Source organism: Falco biarmicus, chromosome 9, assembly GCF_023638135.1.
Source record: "Falco biarmicus isolate bFalBia1 chromosome 9, bFalBia1.pri, whole genome shotgun sequence".
NCBI classification, from domain to species: Eukaryota; Metazoa; Chordata; class Aves; order Falconiformes; family Falconidae; genus Falco; species Falco biarmicus.
In genome coordinates this window covers 44,325,611-44,345,348 of record NC_079296.1, presented here as the reverse complement: position 1 = coordinate 44,345,348, position 19,738 = coordinate 44,325,611, and the positions used below count along the sequence as shown (strand labels likewise).

The 19,738-nt window shown below is 38.9% G+C and overlaps 1 protein-coding gene across 2 annotated transcripts in view; it reads left to right on the top strand.

Annotated features, from left to right (window-relative positions):
- Positions 1-19,738, top strand: part of NRG3 (neuregulin 3) — a 428,288-nt gene that overhangs the window by 308,199 nt on the left and 100,351 nt on the right. Inside the window, exon 1 of one of the 2 annotated variants that reach the window (XR_008824051.1) lies at positions 3,371-3,520. The exons of the other annotated variant lie outside the window; for it this stretch is intronic. The gene's annotated coding sequence lies outside the window, so the exon portion shown is untranslated. Of the gene's footprint in view, positions 1-3,370; positions 3,521-19,738 lie in introns of those variants that run through there. 2 annotated transcript variants of the gene reach the window in all.

Sequence of the window (19,738 nt, the reverse complement as noted above, 5' to 3'; positions counted from 1 at the left end):
ATCAAACCACCTCTCCTGGAAGACTGGGACTGTAAATAAGTAAAACAACCCTAGATAGTTAAAAAAGGGATAAAACTATTTTTCCAGAAATGTATTTGAAGCCTTAAGATCCACACTCACCTTCTCAAATGCCTCCCCACCCCCCAAACAAAAAAAAAAGGGGGGGGGGGGGGGATTTTCTGCTTTTTTTCCCTCCTTTTTTCCTTTTTTTTTTTTCTTTTTTTTTTCCTTGTTTGTGGGTTGTTTTTTTTTCTTTCTCTGTCCAGTTCTGTATTTGTAAGATCATAGGATAATTTGGGTTGAAAGAGAAGTCTGGACTCCTCTGGAGAACTCGGGATTCTCAGCCTCCTGTTTTAAGCAGAGCTGGCTTTGAAGTTTCTGCTACCAACACTGGGCACCGTGAAGGCAGTCTGTAAAGAGACTGTTACTAAATAGAGGAAAAAATGAATTGCAGTTGGTAAATATTTATAGACTATATTTTCAGATAATTGGAATAAATAAAAATAAACTTCTGAGTCTCGTACTGAATGATTGATTTTCTAGAACCTGAATATTATTTTTTTTGTCAGCTTTACTACCTTTCTGAATTTGTCAACATTCCTCTTGATTTTTTTTTTCTCCTGCTTTTTGGATTTCTAGAAGGCACAGGAGAAAATAAGGTTTTGCTAGTGGAAAGACTGAAGGTTGGATGTAGGTAGGGGCTGTTATAAGTGGAAGAAAATTTAGGAAAAATAGTAGGACTGGATAGCCAGAGGTGGATATGTGAGTTTTGTGGAGGGCAAGTGCTAAAAGAGATTTAACATGGTGCTTGTTTAACCCCAGATAGACCTTTTGATATCTGGATTAAAATCTGAATTTTAACTTTGTCACAAAAATAAAAGGGTTTTAAGCCTTTCTGCAGTAATTATGTTATCTGTTTAAGACTGGTTTGTATTCAAAAAGGGCATATGGAGTGAGTGGCTGCAGACTAAGTTTCTTTTGCAGTGATTGTAATTTTGTGCTGTCATCAATTTAATTGCAAAGAGTGCCACATTAGCCATGTTTTCAAAGAATAAAAATTATTTATGTTGGTCTAGGGTATTAAGCTTTTATAAAAATGAAATAATCAAAAGGTGATATTTTATTGCCGTGTAAAATTAGATTTTAAGAGCTATGTGTGACAACAATCAAGTGAAGTTCCTGAAAACAACAGGTCAGTGTAAGATCTGTTAGCATCCATCAAGTGGGTATGACATTTCTGTTAACTACGGTTTCTTTACAAGGATATACAAACTGAGTTCCTCCAGTTCAAATGCATCACAAATCAGCCTAGATTAGTGTTGATGCATTAAAGATTGAAAGGAAGGAAGGAAGGAATTGCCTTAATAAAAATAGCAATAAAGGAGAAAAGCAACACAGTCACATCAAAAGTTTTAATTATTTTTTGTATAATCTAAAAAAGGTGCATCACATGAGACAAAGGCTGGGGAATGTGAAACCTCAGCAAGGTAAAATAAGAAAGAAAATATATCCTTGGGGGAATGAGGGACGTGTTTTCCCTGCTCTTTGATCAAGTGTGGGTAGAGATCTCAGGATAAAGGCTGTAAAAGATGACATGTTTTCAAATTTGAGTTTTGCTGAAGCTGTGAAAATTTACTTTGTGTGAATAGTATGAATCTTCTTGATTTGGTTTTGTTTGTTTCTTTAAAATAGGAACTTCGGCTTTGATTTTGTAGAAGGGCAATGAAATGCTCAAAAACAGAAGTGCAACATCAACAAAGCGTTAGTAAAGTGGTTAGCTAGTGATAAGTGGAAGTGTGAATGTGTTCATTGTCAGAAGATATTGAAAAGTTAATCCCCGAGAGAGATGAATTGAAATCAAAAATTTGCTACAAATGCAGTAGGCAAGGAAAATCACTATCAGTTTTGATAATATAATTATTTCTTACAATATTAAAAATAAAATTTAAATGTATAGGGAAAAACTGTAATATTTTTTCTATAGGTAAGCTAACAGTGACTTGTACAGAATGTGCCATATCAATATTACTCAGCAATTTATATTTTTTTTTCTGTTAGTACTGCAGAACAGATTTTTAAAGTCACAATAGTATTGGTGGTCTTCACATTTCTAGTATAGGGGGGATATTTTAAATTAATTCTAAATTAATAAATTTGTGTCACTTTTCTCAGGTTAAAAATAACAGCAAAAAAATCCACTAGTGGGATAGCAGTTTCCAAACAGCACTGAATTTAACTGCTTTCATTCCTTTTGTGTGCAATAATAGACCTTTTTTTCCAGTACTTTCCCAGCCCTTTTAGAAAAAACAAAACAAAACAGTTTGCGCAACAACCCCCCACCCCCACCCCCCGCCGCTTTCTTTCAGGAAAGATTGAAGGGGGTTTACAGTTGTTTCCCATTTCATATTTCAGTTTTAATGAATGGTCAGCCTTTACCAAATTAATTTCTATCTTTACTTATTACTAGCTAAAATAACATTTAAATAAGAAGTCACGCAGTTTTATTGGGAAAAGTAGAAAAACTCCATCTGCATTTGACCAAAATCCTTTTATTAGTTTTAAAGGAACATTGATTCTTTATTCTTCTCCATTCATCTCTTCTCCTGGAAGACAAGAGTGTATTGGTATCTGGTTGCTTGTTTTATATTCAAAACTTTTCATTTAAAGTATTGAAGTATGTCTGGTTTTCCCATGACTTTTAGGCCTTAGGTGGTCTTCTGTAATTTAGTTTGCATCTTGTAATTTTAGACTGCATCTCTGCAGAAATTTGTGGAGAGAAGCTAGAATCAGGTAGATGCAATGTCTTTGATAGCAACTAAAGAAAAAAAAACCCAAACCACACCACAACAAAAAAACAAACGTGAAAACCACTTGCTTCCTTCTCCAATGTTGAGAACTGCCTATAGGTGGAAGAATAATAATGAAATTGAAAATTCCTTTTATTTGATCTTGGTATAAATCCCAAGGAAGACAGAAGATGTGGGTATCTAGCAATGCAGGTCCCATTCAACAAAAAGATTTAATCAGTGTATCTTCCTGTAAGCCATAGATGCTAGAAATGAAGAATGAAATTACAGCCATCCCATGCAGAGGGGCTTGAAGGCTGCCTTTCCAAACTACAATTCATCTGTGAAATTTGGGACTTGCATCTAGTTAAAGTATTTCTAGGTCTTTGTGTAGTGATTTTTGCATGTGTATTTTAAGGAAAATTACCATATGATGGCAGAAACACTCGACTATAGCTTGTTACACAACAGTCACAGCAGATGGCTGTGAATAGAGGTTACAGGCTTATGTAAGGGACGGAGCTGTGAATCGCGCTCTCCCGCTGGCGAGCCCGCTCTGCCGTGAGCACTGGGTTCATCTCGGTGCCTGAATGAGAGGCGGTGCAGCACTTTGACTAAACAAGCACCTTCTGAAGTGATGAGCCTCTGAAACATCAACTTCTTCTATCCGCTCCTTTTACAAACACATTATGATTTCCTACATCTGCTGTTGGCCATCCCATGTCTGGAAAACCGTAAGTATAAATATAGCTTGAAGTATATGTTCTGTGATGCTCTGGAAGCATCTAACTTAGCCTGTTGGTCTGAGTAACTAACTTTTCTGACTTGCATACTCTTCGTACTGATGATGTGTTACTGTTGGTGTCAATCTCCCACTGTCGTCTTAGAAGGACGTTTCTTTTTTTGCCTGGATGGACAAGGTGGAATCAATCATTTGACTTGTCAGATCACATTTACAGGCCTTCTAAGAGGAGAATTTGGCAGCACAGCAACCACAGTTCTTCATGCTCGGGGAGAAAAGTATAAGCAAAGATGGGTCATCGTGAGATGACATGTAGGAAAATTGCACAAACCACGACAGTGATTTAGCTGAAAAGCATTCATTTTGTTGGGTTCTGTCTCTGTGAATTAGATACTCAGTTGTCCAAACAGCATTTCATTTTGGCAATACAGTTTCATGTTAGCTCAGTGACTTAGTCACAGTTTTGATGTTAAACGCCTCAGGATTGGTTGAGATGGTATGGTGTAGTTTTCATAAAGATGTCGTAGCCTGTTGCAGGAGCTATTGAGAACACATGGAGAAAAAAGATGGATTTCTTTTATCAGCAACTAATCTTATAACTTTGAATGTATCTGTATTAAATCTAAGTCTGAACTGGGTGTTTTGCCTTCTGCTATGAGTGCTTCTGTGTTGAAATGGTTCCAGTAAAAAATGCAGCAGCGCATGTGCAGATAAATCATGAAGCTGTGGGGTTCCTGATGTTCTGATCTGTCCTGTCTGCACTGCAGTTATACAGCTGTAAGTAGTAAGCAGCAGGAAGACAAATTCAAACACTGATTCTCACAGGTACAAAGCTCGAGATCAGTCCAGCACACACTATCTTGAGATTATAAACATTAAGGGGCCCATACATGAGAGTTAAAGTTTCCTTTGAGAGCCTATCTGCTGAGTGTGCTGTTTGTCTTCCCCAAAATAATACATTTTAAGAGCCACTATGCTCTTATTTGATCTTTACTCTTTGCATTAAGTCCATATTCCAATATAAGGATGCTTATTAAGGCAATTCGTGTTGTTAGAGTTTTCGTTTCACATGGAGCTTCTACCAATGTTGCTTGAGCTCACTTGAACAATTTCTACTTATTAAGGAAAACCTGGAATCAATGTGTTGTTGAATATTAATACATTACAGTGTTGTTGTGAAGACCAGATGCTTGGTGGGTAACGTGTGTATATACATATCTTCCTAAAGTAATGGCAATCTTACTGAAAGCATTAGGGGTCAGCATTACTATGAGTTTGATTACCTCATCAAGGTAATCATTTTCTTCTCAGAAGATAGATAGTACTGAGACTCCTGAAGGCATTTTCAGGCTCATTTCTCAGGCCTCCCACAACAGTCATATTTGGCAACAGAGAACGGCCATTGCTGGTTAAAACTTTACTGTGCAAACCCAGCGATTTATGAAACTATTATTCCCTGGATCAAAAAGATCAAATGGTTAAATCTTGATCTTACTGAAACTAGTAACTGTTTTATATAGTAAATCCTTTGAGGTTACATTGCCCTGTCATGACTTTTATTCCATGTATGACTACTATTTTGCTAGAGATTATTGTATTGACCGTTGGGGGGTTGAAGTGGCCAACCTTGAGGATATGCATTCATTTTCTGCAGTGATAAAATTTGATCATGGAAATGGTTTCTTAAAAGATAACCTGGATCAGTGTTGTCTCAGAGGCAAACCAAAAAAAAGGTTGTAACAGGCAATTCTTGATGAGATTGTTTTTATTGGGAGGACTTGATTCGCTTCCAGCCTTTTCAGAGAGCACCCTGCTCCCAGGGCTCCCGGCTCTTTGCTCTTGCTGCAAGCACCAGCTTGCTGTAGAGAAAAAGTCCAATTGCTTGCTGCTGTCATCAGTGGCACATTAAGGGGCCTGGGAAACAGAACATTCCTCTTGTTACTTCTGTACACAGCCTGTGTAACAGGTTTGGTAATCTAGCTTTGAATGGTCGTATGAAGAAAACAGTACTGAACCACTGAGCTGACTGTAACAGCCAACCTCTGCCTGTCATTGCCCCTTTGGTTTTAACAAGTAGTTCTGCTCCTTGGTCTTGTTTATCTTTTCCCCAACCATTTTAGCATCTCAGTTGGGTTATCAGCATCAAAAGGAAAAGATCTGAGTGTTCTATGTTTTCTTCTGATTAAGATATGAATTCTCTCTTTCTTGGCCCACTTGTCTTAATTTCCTACTCTCTAGGTTCTTCTCCCCCCACCCTTTCTTATTATTTCCAAATATCTACTTTATTTCCTTCCCTATTTGAGGGGTTTTTTTCCCTTCAACATCTAAATTACATTTCTGTTAGTGACTCTTTACTCTCTGCTAATCGCTCTTGCCACTCAGTATTTCCCATGTGCTTTTGCTGTGATTTCTTCCCACATCACCACTGCATGTGGCATTCACTCCCTCTCTGAAGCCAAGGTCTGACTTCTTGCTCTACTTGACCCGTTTCCCATCTTCCAGATGAATGCCTAGACCACAAATTGCTTTTCATGTGCTGTCTGGTCTGTCTTATTTTGGCTTCACTTCCTTCCTTATATATATTTTTTACTTTTAACACATAATGGAATAAAAAAATATAATTTGCAGTTTAATTTAGTGTCTAAAATGTTCTCTACATGTTTGCAGTGAACAGATGCCCACATTCCGTTTTGTTTCCAAAGGAGTTGGCTCCAGTTATCTCTGAAGATACGGAAAGAGGTTAATACCTGATGCTTATCAGGAGAAAATATCCACTGTGTGGGCTGTTTGTAAAAGGCAGCATCTAAATTTAACCTTGTCTGTTGGGTGTTGTTTTTTTTTTTTTAATAAAACTGACTTTTGCTTGAAGAAAGGTTGCATTTTCAGTACCGAAGCTTTTTATTGCCTTGAAGTACTTTTATTGGGGAAGCTTTTTCAGGTTCAGAAGAAAATAATTCTGATCTGATACAGGAAAGGAGGCCCTGAATTAGCAGAGAACAGAGTATTTGTCCATAACAGGTGAAACACAGGTTTTGCTTAACCTCATTTTCCTCTCTTCCAGATGAATGACTAGATCACACTACAGAAAAAAGAGTGGAATCCTTGTCTTTTCTTGTTTCTTTTCTGGAAGAGAAATACTTAAGTGGCTTCTGCTGTTTCCCACCTAGCTCTAGTAATGAGCTAGTAGACTTGAAATCTGTTGTATAGTAAAAATATTTTTACTGTATTGCCTTACTCTGGAAAGAGCAAAAGAAAAAATTTTGCCTTAATGCTCATCCATGTTGTAGAAGGTGCTGGAGTTTACAAAATTTATATCGACTTAGGTCGTGGTGCTGCAAAAGCTATACTGATGCATATTGTTTCTCAGGAGACAACTACTATATCAAAGATACTAAGAACTTTTGAAGCATCCAGCTGAATTATTTCCTTTTTTTTTTTATTTACCTCAAAAAATTGCAGTTTTCTTGATAGTGAGATGATCTACCATATTTAAATTCTCTGGATTTAATGAGTTCTTCTGAAAAGACTGTTTCCTGAGAAACTAAGCAGCACTAATGTAGGAACCTGGGTTTTGCTAGTGGAGGGGCTTCCCCTGAAGAGCTCTGTCTGTAGCTGATGGGCAATTCAGTACACCGACAGGGGGAAAAGTGTAATTTTGAAGGAGCTTCTTGGTCTATGGAGAGTAGCAGTTGTATTTATAAATATGTGTGTGTATATATATATATATATATATATATAAAAACAAAAGGTAATGTTGTTACTGTAAAGGCTTTTAAATATTTCAGTCTGGTTTAGTTGTGTTTGAAAGTTTCCATCTCATATTAACACCATATTAATTCGCTGTCTTTATCAGTCTCCAAGTTTTAAGCAACCCTTTTGGTTAGGTTTTGTTCAGGATTCAAAGGCTTAAATGCTTTAAAAGGTTTAAAATGCTATCTGTGTGCTTTTATAGAAAAGATGATGCTCCAGAAGAAGGTTGTGAAACTTGTTTAAGTCATGTCTAGACGTCTGCACAACAACTCCAAGTAAAAATACTACTTACCAATGCAGTACTACTGTCCTCATAAAATTATTATTAATTTTCTAGGCATTGGAAACATGGTGAGTAGAGAAGTCAGATAAACTGATTCAGTCTTATATGATAGTATTGAATGTCTTAATCTACTGGAAAATGGCAATATTTGGCTATTTATGTATTTAAGGCAAAACCAATCAATATAAATTCATAATTTCTTTTGGAAGCTAGAACAGACTATTAGACTAATACAGAAATTTGCACATTACAGATCAAAGATCACGTCCGGTTCTGTAATATTGTTATCAATTTTGCTGCAACATTTAAAAACGGATGGCAGGGTAAATTAGTTTTTAGCTTAGGTTATATCTATGTAACAAGTTATTGCAAATTGCAGTGTAGAGTTACAGTACAATTAGTTATTCTGTGATACCTCCCTGCTTGTGTGATAAAAACAAGCTGGTGCCCTGCAGTTGCATTGAGGCAAGTCTATCGCCATGACTTTGTAACGTGGCTGTGCTCAGCAGCTTGTTTGGTTTGGCAAAGAACAAAATCTGTGTAGCTTGGTAATGGAAGGAATTAACTGAAACTACTCTGAGTCAGGTACACATGCAGAAAGGAGAGCTGTCTGAATGGGCCCCATGAGATGACCGTTTGCCCCTATGGCTCTTTATTTGACAGTAGTAGCTTTTGGACCAAGTTTTTGCTTTGGATGTGTCTGCTGCTGTCACAATTTGTAAATAACTGACCTACTTTGGCAGATTAGTGCAATCTTGTTGTCTGGAGTATGATAGATTAAAGCTTAGCAGGTAGGAGCATCCAAGAAAATAGCTATTACTTTAAAAGGAAGAATGTAAATCCCTGCACAGAAAGAGATACTGAGGATTATTTTTAAAAATAAAAACCAGTTCCTAAATATGTATCAAACATATAAGGTGATTCATGTTGTCAGAGAGCCATCAAAAAAGGATAGGACTAATACAAGATAAAGTCTCTCCTTGCCTATCTCCAATATACTTTACAGTCTGGATGTAGTGGTGCGAAACTTACTTTTGCATTTGTCCAAGCACATGTGCTGCAACTTCATGCTACAAACTATGGCAGCTCTTCTGAGCTGTCCTGTTAGATCCTTGTTGCTCAGTTTGTTCTCTATTCACACTAAACAACGAAATGACTATTAAATAGACAACGGGGACAAACAAACAGGTAAGTGGAAAAAAGGCAAATATTTTCTGGAAGGCCATCGTTTCTCGACATGCTGTATGTTTCCACTGAGGGAAAATTAGGGAAATTGATGGATCGCACGTAGTATCAGACTCATCAGTTTTTATTTTCTTATATCTGTTGACTTTGAAGTCATCAGTAATTACAATTTGAATTCATGTTGAGTTGAGCATAGCGGGGATTTGTACAGTAATAGACTAATGACATGTACATTTGTTTTCAGAATTTATTCCTTAAAGACAAAAGAAAATGCTGCATAAAAAAAAGAAAAATCATTAGCTGGCAATATCTGTCACGGTGTTTCATCCAAGCAGGATCATTTTCAAAATTTGGACTTGGTTATGTATAAGCCAATATTTGCTATCCATTTTGGTTTTGTAGAAAACTTTTCCTGCTCTTTGTTTGAAATGTAGTATAACGTATTTTACAGCATGATACGGTTGCCACTTTGTGACTAACTAGCCACTAGCTGTCTGCTCATGGCTTGGATGGGTGGTACTCTTCATTGGGCTAAAAACTGGCTGGATGACTGGGCCCAAAGATTTGTGGTGGAGTAAAGTTTGCTTGATGGCTAAGCACACGGGGTGTCCCCAGGGCTCAGCGCTGGGGCCGGCCATGGTTCATGTCGCCATGGACCATCGGGGCGAGGGACCGAGCGCTGCCCCAGCCAGTGTGCGGGTGGCACCAGCTGGGGGTGTCGATGTGCTGGGGAGCGGGGGGCTCTGCCGGGGGGGCTGGGCAGGCCGGGCCGAGGGGCCGAGGCCACTCGTACGAGGTTCCCCAGGGCTCAGCGCCGGGCCCCGCGCCGGGGTCACCCCAGCCCCGGGCAGCTGCGGGCCTGGGGCAGAGCGGCTGGGAAGGGCCCGGCGGGGAAGGGCCTGGGGGGGCTGGCTGGCCGCCGGCTGGGCAGGAGCCCCCCGCCTGCCCAGGTGGCCCAGGAGGCCAGCGGCACCGGGCTGGTGCCCGAAACAGCGTGGCCAGCAGGCCCGGGGCAGGGACCGTCCCCCTGCGCTCGGCACCGGCGAGGCCGCCCCTGGAACGCTGTGTCCAGCTGTGGCCCCGCACGGCCAGAGGGACGCAGAGGGGCTGGAGCGTGTCCAGAGCCGGGCAGGGGCTGGGGAAGGGGCTGGGGCACCCGTGGGATGGGGGGCGGCTGGGGGGGCTCAGCCTGGAGAGGAGGGGGCTCGGGGGGGGCCCTTATCGCTCCCTGCAGCTGCCTGACAGGGGCTGTAGGCAGGGGGGGTCGGGCTCTGCTCCCAGGGAACAAGGGACAGGACAGGAGGGAACGGCCTCAGGTGGCACCAGGGGAGGGTTAGATTGGGTGTGAGGGGACATGTCTTCACCGAAAGGGTGGTCAGGCACTGGAACGGGCTGCCCGGGGAGGTGGTGGAGTCACCATCCCTGAAGGAATTTATAATCCGTGAATACATGGTGCTTAGGGACATGGACTAGTGATGGATTTGGCAGTGCTGGGTTAAGAGTTGAATTCAACAGTCTTAAAGATCTTTTCCAATCATGACAATTCTCTGATTTTAAGGGGTGATGCTACTATGGGTTTTAAGCAGAAAGATAACAAGTGGCCTAGCTGGAGTAGTGATAAGGACACTTTCTTAAGGTGTCAACAACGATAATAGTTGTTGCTAAATATAGAGATGCATCTGCTTAGGGAGATCACGACCCATTTTAGTTGCTTCGTATTTTGTGAGGTCTCTGTACTTTTGAAGGTACATTCAGAATAACCCACCTCTCCCTTTGTCAACCTAGTATGAGTTAGAAACTTCATACCAGATGTTGTGAAAGCAGCATAGACTCTACATGGTTTTTCATACCAGCCTGCAGATATCTGAATTAAGGTAACCTTAAGTTCCAAATGTAGTTAATAGGGAAGATGTACTCTTCTGCTAATTAGAATTAGAATAACCAGAGGCTAATTAGAATATCGAAAATTAGACAAAAGCCAAATGTAGCTGTTTTAAGGTGATGTGTAGAGGATATTAGCTCTTTTGACTTTTTAAGAAGCTTCAATAAGGCATTCTGAGGGAGACTCAAAGTCATAGCTGTTCTATGTCTGTCTGCTTCTTAATAGAGGGAAGTTATTCAGTATCTGCTAGGGCAGGTCTGTACTGAAAGCAGGGCTGTTGACCTTGCTGGGTGAGCAAAACATCTCAAATCAGAGATGCTTAGCTGAACTCAGTAAAGTGACAGCATCGTGAAGCTGACTGCCAAAATTCAGCACATTGAAAGATGAAAATACCTTTCTTACCCCCCCCCCCCACCTCTGTTAACAAAGTCACTGTAAGAGGAAACTAAGAAACAAAAGGAAAAAGAATAATTGAGATAGATAGATAGATAGTTAGTCTTGGGGTAGGCTGAACTAGACCTTGCTTAGATTTTTAATTTAGGATGCTTTAGGAATGAATGGAATAATGCAACACTGGCAACCTGCTTCTTGGGTCGATCCTGCTTAGCACTTGTGAAATTAAAGGCTTTTTCTAAAACTTGGCAGGGTGTTGGTAGTTAAAATCTCTCATTGTTCTGTTGCACATAATACCCAGATCTTTCTACACTACTTGCACAAGACTGTCAAAAAAATCAATGCAGATTAGACTTTAAATTTTTTTTAAAAAAGTAAAAAAATACAGTGAGTGGTACTTTGGGTTGGTAAAACAAAGTGTGCTGTGAAATTATTTTTTGCCCAAGAGGAGAGACTTGCTGAAATGAATTCCAAATGAACCTTTGCTTGCCCAGAATAAGACCTGGAAAGTCTGCTGTATGTTGTAACTTTCCAGCTGAGTTTGTGCTGAAAATGGAAATTGCTTAAGCTTGAAGTGAGAACGAGATTTACTAAAATGAGACTTACTTAAGCCTTAAAATGAGAATTACTCAAGTTTAGAGTGGTCAACAGATAGAAAACGAAGACTGATTTTTCCTGTCTTCCAGTCCTAGTGACTGGATCCTATATCAAGTGATTTGGAGCAGCTGGGCACTCAAGTTTTTCCCATCATGATCTTTCATATATAAGTGATCCTTCTAACATCTAGTATATATATACTGACAAAACACAAAATTTTTAATAGTTACAGCTTGTTCTTACAATGTACATTACTTCTGACATCGCTGTCTATCATCGCATGTCAAGTTGCCCATTAGAACTGCAATCCTTAGAATTAGTCCAAGGATTCCCTATTTTGATTAATCTGAATATCATTTGCACATTTTTCATTGGAACAATTTGTATGTTTTGCTTAATAGAAATGGATCAGCTTTGGGGGAAAAATCTAAAGTATAACTTGGAAACCTTTGCCTAACATCTAGGTGTGCTGAAAACCATTTAAAGTTGATTGCCGAAAGACAATTTGAATAAGTTTGTAATAAAGGGTAGGAAGTGCACATTGAAAATTTATGGTACATGCCTTCTGTCCTGTCTGCTATGGGCTTTTGCTTTTTCTTTGTAGTTAGTTTCTAATTACAATATAGTACTCTCCTTAACCCAAAATTTAGGAAGAAAAAGATGAAAGTAATTCTTGCCTATAATATCCTTCCGTGCCTACAGATATTAAAGCTGACAAGTATTTTGGTGAGCAGTATGGCAGATGGTCTGTGTCTGAGCGGAAGAAAGAGCAGCAGCAAAAGGAAATAATATTGCCAAGAGTGATAGTAAAGTTTAAAAAGCAGTAAACGTAACTATGTGCTAGGCATTAGCTAAGAAATTCTTCAAGAGGAAGGAGTTTGGAAAAATATGAGATCAGAGAAGGATTTAATAATTATTGCCTAAGCACATCCCTTTTTGTTCTTTATGCAAAATGCCTTACTAGCAGATTATAATATACGTGGTAGCAGTAGATAAATATTTTAGTAGTAGGGGGTTGTCTCAAAGAAAGACAAAACCAAATCAGGGGGAATACAAGAAAAATACTACATTTTAAGGTTAATTTTGTGGGGCTTTAATTGTGTAAGACAATGGAGAATTAGTAGGAGGCCAAGAGGAGCAGATAGAAAGTCTTCTCAAGGTGATGGATGTGAACAAACTTGGACTTCAGGTCTGCAAAGCCCTGACTGCTAACACTGCCTTGGGCTCGGGGTCAGGATCTGGCTCTGGGGTCAGGTAGGTTGCTGAAGAGAGACTGGGATGTTCTGAAAGATCTCTGAATGTCTTACATTGTTGGGCATAAAAAGCCAACAGAAGGGAAAATTAGAATAGACACAAGTGCTTTGATCAATGCAATAGGTTACTCCCTAGGTTTTGACCATAGAGTGCCCCAATTTATATCTGCTCATCCCTGGTGCATGTTAAACTTGAAATGCCATTTCCCCCCAGAGAGGGGGAACTGTGTTCAGAAACCGTTGACTTTTAGTACAGGTTTACAATCAAGAATTCAATTCAGAGCTCTTCTCTATGCCATTATTCTTATGTCAGTGGATAAAGACCTAAAAAGAACTGCATAAAGTTGTCAGGTTTGGATTGGGACGACTTTGGTTCTTTGCTTTGATCTCTTTTGTTCATGAAAAGAAGCTATACACAGAAATTTTTATTGTTTTCACTTGCTACAGACTGTGCTGTTTACACTGGAAAAAATGCAAAAATTAGATGTCAGAATAAGTGAATTGACTGGGAATGAAGCAGTGTCTGCCCGGTACAGCAGTTACCGCATAGATGAAGTGCAGTTGTTTTCTGTGCAAAGTGGATGTGCTGGGATCTGATATTGTCACATACTTTTTTTTTCTTGTTACACAAACTGATTGATATGGTTGCTTTTTTTCTTTTTATGGATAGCAATGCAGAAAAATGACTGTTCTTTTCTGCTTTAAGACAGTCATTGGCTTAGAGAATAAATTACTATAGTATGCTTTGGTCAAAGATGAAAGTACTACATTATCCATGTCAGTTTTGTGTGAAATTCATAACGTATTTTTCTGAAGAAGCAGCCAGGCTGGCTGGAGAATTTTATTTTGGTTTACATTTATCTGTAAACTTGGATCGGTTGTCCAGCAGTTTGATTGACTGATACAGCTTCTGTTTGGTATGAATCCAAATGTACTCGTTTATTGTGCACTCCCGTTATTATCCATAAATCTCTCAAGCCTTAGGTACTAGCAGCTGCACTGCTATTTGAATGTAAAAACAATACATCTGATGTGTGAGAATGCAAAATCTCTTACACAAAAGGAAAAAGTAAGGGCAGGAAGTACAGAATTATTAGCAGAATTTCATCACCTGTGGACATTTTAATATTTAAGTTCCTATTTATCTTAAGTCAGTTTTTGAAATTATACTTAGGCTCTGCGAGAATAAACTCCTTCGTGCCTTTGAAATACCTGGGAGTAAATGAATGGATGATGAAAATTTGTGTATGCAATCTTAGGGCTTGGGAGTCTTTTTCTTTCTTTTGAGTCCCAAACAGTATTTGTATTGTGTGCCTTGGTTTGGTTAGCTTGATAGTGGATAGGCTATTTGAGAAGAGACGTTGGACTGGAAAACTAGTAATGGATAGCTGGTGAAATGGCAACTATTGGGCAACTATTTGTTTCTGACTCCCTTTCCAGCATCTGGTTGTCATAAGGAGAGTGACTGTTTCTGGGAGAGACCTTAGAAACATGTGCAGCGTTGTGGAGAAAGCAGTGACCCCCAAAACTCTACAGGATTGCCCTAGAATCTGTCCTTAGATTTTGTGTGTGTGTGTTGTGACTGTTCCTGAGTGCAACTCTTGCAAATGTGACAGAGCCCAGAGCTCAACAATCCTTTCTGAAGGGTGCCACTAGGGTATGTGGAGTAACAAGTTTTCAATAGTCTTACGGGAAGTTGTGTTAGATACTCGGTTGGCACCCCAGTGTTTGGTGTACAAGCCTCTCTATTCAAAGGTGTGGGGATTGTTATCAGTTACGTTATCTAATAACATCATGTTAGTGTTCAAAAAAAGCAGCCTTTAACAACAGTGAAGCTGGCCAAAAGCCAGAGAGACTGTCAGTGCTGACTCATCACATTAAAGAGGAGGAGGAGTACAGGACCACCAGTGCAGAACAGGGAGGAGAGGGAGAGGAACATCAATGGAGAAACAAAAGGCTCAGTGTGTACCTTTTTGTTTGTTTCTTTGTTTGGGTGGGTTTTCTTTTACAACGTCAAGTAACATAATGTGACTTGTCTGATGATAATTCTTCCGAAGGAGATCTGCATTGTGAGCAAACAGTTTAAAAGGGCTACCACTTGTCAAAGTCATAACTTACCTTCTTCGGTGGTATAAAATGCAATTGGTGAGTTCTAAGGTTTAGTGGTAACATAAGACAGGTTGCTCAGTGAAGGGGTTGTGTCTGCTGAAGCTCTACAGTGTGGCAAAATTTTAGAGATGTTTTCATCCTGCACTGGGCACTTCTAACCTTTCTGCTTTCAGTGATAAGCACATTGAGCGTAGCCTTTTTCTGTTTTTAAACCTGCCATTTAAAAAAATAATATTTTTTGTGTGATACATAGACATTCATTACTTTATACCCTTACCCTAAACAAAAGCCCTTTCCTCTCTTTCAGTTGACTGAGTTATTTTCACAAAGTTATTCATACTCTTTTATAACTTACCTTTGCAATATATGAGCCAATTGAAAACCCTAGCATCTGTTTAAAAGTAGAATTTGAAAACCTAATACATTTTTTTTTTTTTTCTCTGCTCATTTCTTGAGTTGTTGGAAGTTGTGTTCCCCCAGAGGACAGACATGTTTTCTTTTCCATCTATATTTAAAACAAAAACAAAAACACCCCCCAAAAACGGGATAGTGGCTCTTGGAGCTGAATTTTTTAGAGGCATACTTGGTAGAACCGGAAGACCTGGTTGCGTTTTATATATAAATACATATTTTAGCCCTTGACTCAGTGTTTTGCTGCCTTCACTAATGTCATGCAGGAGCTTAATCTAGAAATAAATTGTGATATTTTTCCACCTCATAACATTGCTTTTATATTAATAAGGTGGCACAAACAGAATGGAAGCAGTGTATTTCCCCTATCTAGAAATTCTGCCTTCATGAGACTTCTGTGCTATCAAACCCATCGTGATACAAGGGAATAGGAACAGCTTCTTTTTTGCCATTTTCCGAGAGCAGGCAATCTGTAAAAGAAACTTATCTTCTGTGTGGCAAGGGAACTCACAGGCTTTTCTAGCTTGTGCATACAAGGGAAGTCAGGAGACTTAGAAATCAGCCTGATGAATCGCACAGTGGAGAAAATAAAGCTTGTCAGTATGTACTTAATACGGTCACTAATGCTGCAACTTAGATGCTTAGCTTCCTGCTAATTGCTATTGACCGTAGATTTGTATTACTATACTCGTTTTCTGACTAAGTTATATGAGTTTTAATCTAGACTTTTCTGATTTGACTGATCAGTTTTGTGCTGCAACAATGTTTCTAAAGTTTTAATTTGCTCATGAGAAATGTATTTGCTATGAAGCTGTGCAACTTTGCGAGCTCATTTCTGCAGTATGCTGCATACTACACTTGTCCTGTGGTTGGATGAGGAAATACCCAAGAAAATTCAAAACGAATTAGGTCAGGTTGTGGAAGAAGTTTAGCTGCAACAGCACACAGCTCAGCAAAAGCCAATTAATCTGCCTGCTTGCATTAATACTGCTCTGCCTGCCACTCTCCCTAAAGAAGAAAAGCAATTTTGTCCATCTTCAACCCAGTAGCTCTCATGGGCCCCTTTTTCAATATAATTTACATGCATTAATCACAGCCCAGTTTTCTTCCCTGTTTGTCCTTATTGCATTTTTCTGATCTGGTCTGAGTGGTTGACAAATCTAACAAGCACAAAGTTCAAGGTCAAAAAGGATCTTTTGGGTCTGGAGAATATCTTAAAAGTAAATAAAGAACAAATCTATAGTGTAATGAATCTGAAGAACTTACATCACCATAAAATCACTTCAGGAAAGGAACTGGGTTGCTGTCTTCCATAAACTTCGCTCTTAGAGTGTTAAACTCCCCTAATGAGCTTTTTTCATTATTGGTTAATTAAGCAAAGTGTTCTGTTCTCTTATTGCCCTTATGCTCACAAAACTCCTTTTAGTATCTGTGTTCAACGTGCCCTTTAGAAAATAAATTTGCTTGTTTTTCTAGTCTTCCATTTAAGTCTCCATTATGCATCATCTGATAAAATAGAGGCTTCATGTCTGTTGCATATAATAATGTTGGGTTTGATCCAAGAGCTTAGCCAGAACTGAAGATTCTGTGAAATTAGCAGTTAGGAAGACAAGCTAGTAATACCCGGATATGTTTGATGCAGTTACGGTTACAAAAGAAAATTCTTTTCTTCTAGAAGATAAATTCTCCTGTCTGAACAGGACACATCAAACAAAAGGAAGTTGTTCACAGCTCCAGCACTAAAGCTGCCAGAGTGGCGCCTTTCCTACCACTTTTTTATAGGTCCATACTTGCTGGTTTTCTGCCTTTTACATTCTTTCTCTGATACCATTTCACTGCTTCTCTCACATAACTTGCTAGAACTCTGCATACGTTGTGTGCTTTCCTCTGTTTTGGAGGACCAGACATCTTTGCTTCTGTCATACTGATCTCACTCTCCCCTTAAGTAAAAAACAACCAGAATATTTTCCTAACCTGTAAGTCTGCCTTTTTCTTATGTGCCATATATCTGAGGCTAAAGTAGAATGCATTATTTAATCTAGCCATTAAATAAAACTATTAATGTCACCAAATTTTACAGTTGTGCTCATATGGGCAAAATACCTCCATTTCTAAATATCTGTGTCACTGCTGATAGATTTCTTTAATCCACTTTGCACAGCTGTAGCAAATTGCTATTTTTTTATTTATTTTTCTAACACATACTTTATGCTTGCAAATGCTCTTGAAAAATCACTGAGAGCTCTGTGGAAGCTGCCATTGTAGTAATTGTAAACAGTTATATAAAATTACGCTGTCGTGCTGTCTGTTCCAATTAAACTCATAACATTTTTGTATGGGGCATACAAATCTGTACAGTAAACTGGAGAGAATGGGTCCTTGACACTCCTATTAAAAGGCAAATTATATTTTTTCATGGCATAACTTGAGAAAAAATACAAGCAGTCAGCCTCTTTTTCTAAGATTAAAATGAACTAAAATACACAATTTAACAGTAAACTGTGATCCAAAAATGCTGTGAAGACTTTACCTTTCCATCACAATCACAAAAGCATCTTTTTTAGTTACATTAAACACTACCTGAAAGTAAATGACTAGCATGTACAGGTGGGATAAGCTTAATCTGCTAGTACTAGCACATTCTGCTGCTTGCTGCTGATTGCCTTCTGGTTTTCCTTTCTTAGCATTCAAAGTCAGAGTGGGACCGTGTCTGACAAGACAAGGGACAAGGTGTGGTGTCCGTGTTCGCGTTTAGCACATTTGCTGTTCCACTTTGATTATCCAAAGGAGTGGTTTCATGGCAGAGCAGAGTATCCTGACACTGAAACTTTTGTAGACACTTGAAATACCACTGCCGCATTTCTCTCACTAGCAAATGTAAAAAAAAAAAAAAAAAAAGGCAAGTCAGATTCCAGTATGGCTTTTTATACACAAGTAAACAGTACATGGTGGATGGGAACAAGCACTGGGAGAGAATAGAACCTGAACAACCTGATCCTCAATTCTACATTTCCTGTACGGATTCGTCACAAAGCGCTGGAACAATTTGTAATTAAAATTATTTCAATGTGGAAACATTCTATTGGCTGTCAGCTGATTTAAGCACAGTGCATGCCGGCACCTCTAACTTTCATCACTCTGCTTTTGTAAGCTTTGAGAAATAATATAAATACCCTGGCTAGACTACATGCACTCCATAATGTTGATTGGCCCGTGAAAAATCATCTCAGGGTAATTCATGATAGACGAAGGCCTCAAATCAAATTTATTAGTTGTGTCAGAGAAGTTTGTTAGAAAGAGGACAAAAATACATGGATTGGAGTTTGGATTCTTTGAAACTGGTTTGTCATGCATGTAATGGACACTGTGCTGCAATGGCACCGTGCCATGGTGCTCAGGGACCCCCATCTTTCAGAGCTGCATCAGTAACACCTTCAGCCAGTGCTTCATCCCTCAGTGATGGTATGACATCTTTAAAGCCTAGAAATACCCATCGAAATGGATGATGTGGCCTGACTTGCTGACACATCCTGTGCACCAATTAATTTGGTTATAAACACAGTTTTATAAAAAAAGAGAAGAAAACTTCATAATGAATGATTCTTTAACCTAACATACTTTGCATTTAATAGACATAGAAAGCAAAAATTAGCACAACCGGTGAAAGGTAGTGAATAGGATACATAGTTGTAACATTTACTTAGCTGAGGTGTATGCTAATTAATCTAATTCATCTTACTCATCACAGTTTAGTTTCATTTGTGTTATTATTGTTATGATTAATTTTCCCTCGTTATGATGGAGATATCACTTACTAATGTCCGGTTAAATGCAATGTATTTTTGGGGAATGAGTTTCAGAGAAATAAATTGTCTCTGCTCTCCCCCATCTCAGTTCTGTTGTCACCCAAAGAGAAGGACTGGGAACAACAATCTCTAGTTTGCTCATGAGAGAAAGATGTATCCTCAAAATTGCAATTCCTTAAGAAAATGTTTATAAACAGTGTAAGGGTTTTGTTTTGGTTTACTTGGTTATTTTGCCCTGGAGTGTGTTTAATTTTGTTAAAGTCAGCCTAATGGACTGTAAAAAAAATGAAAACGTGCAATTGTAGAGCAGCTAATGAGACTCCATCGTGGTGACACTGATTCAACCCAGGCAGACTAGGGCTGTATGCTTTTTTTTTTTTTTTTTTTTTTTTACAACTTTTGGCATATTTGTCTGTCTTCAGCCACTTATGTTAGTGCTTAATATATGACTCCACTACTAGCTAAGAATACCTTCCAGAAGTAAGGTCCATGCTGCAGGCCTCAGCTTGTATTAATTCTCCAAGCATAGCTTCTCCAGGTA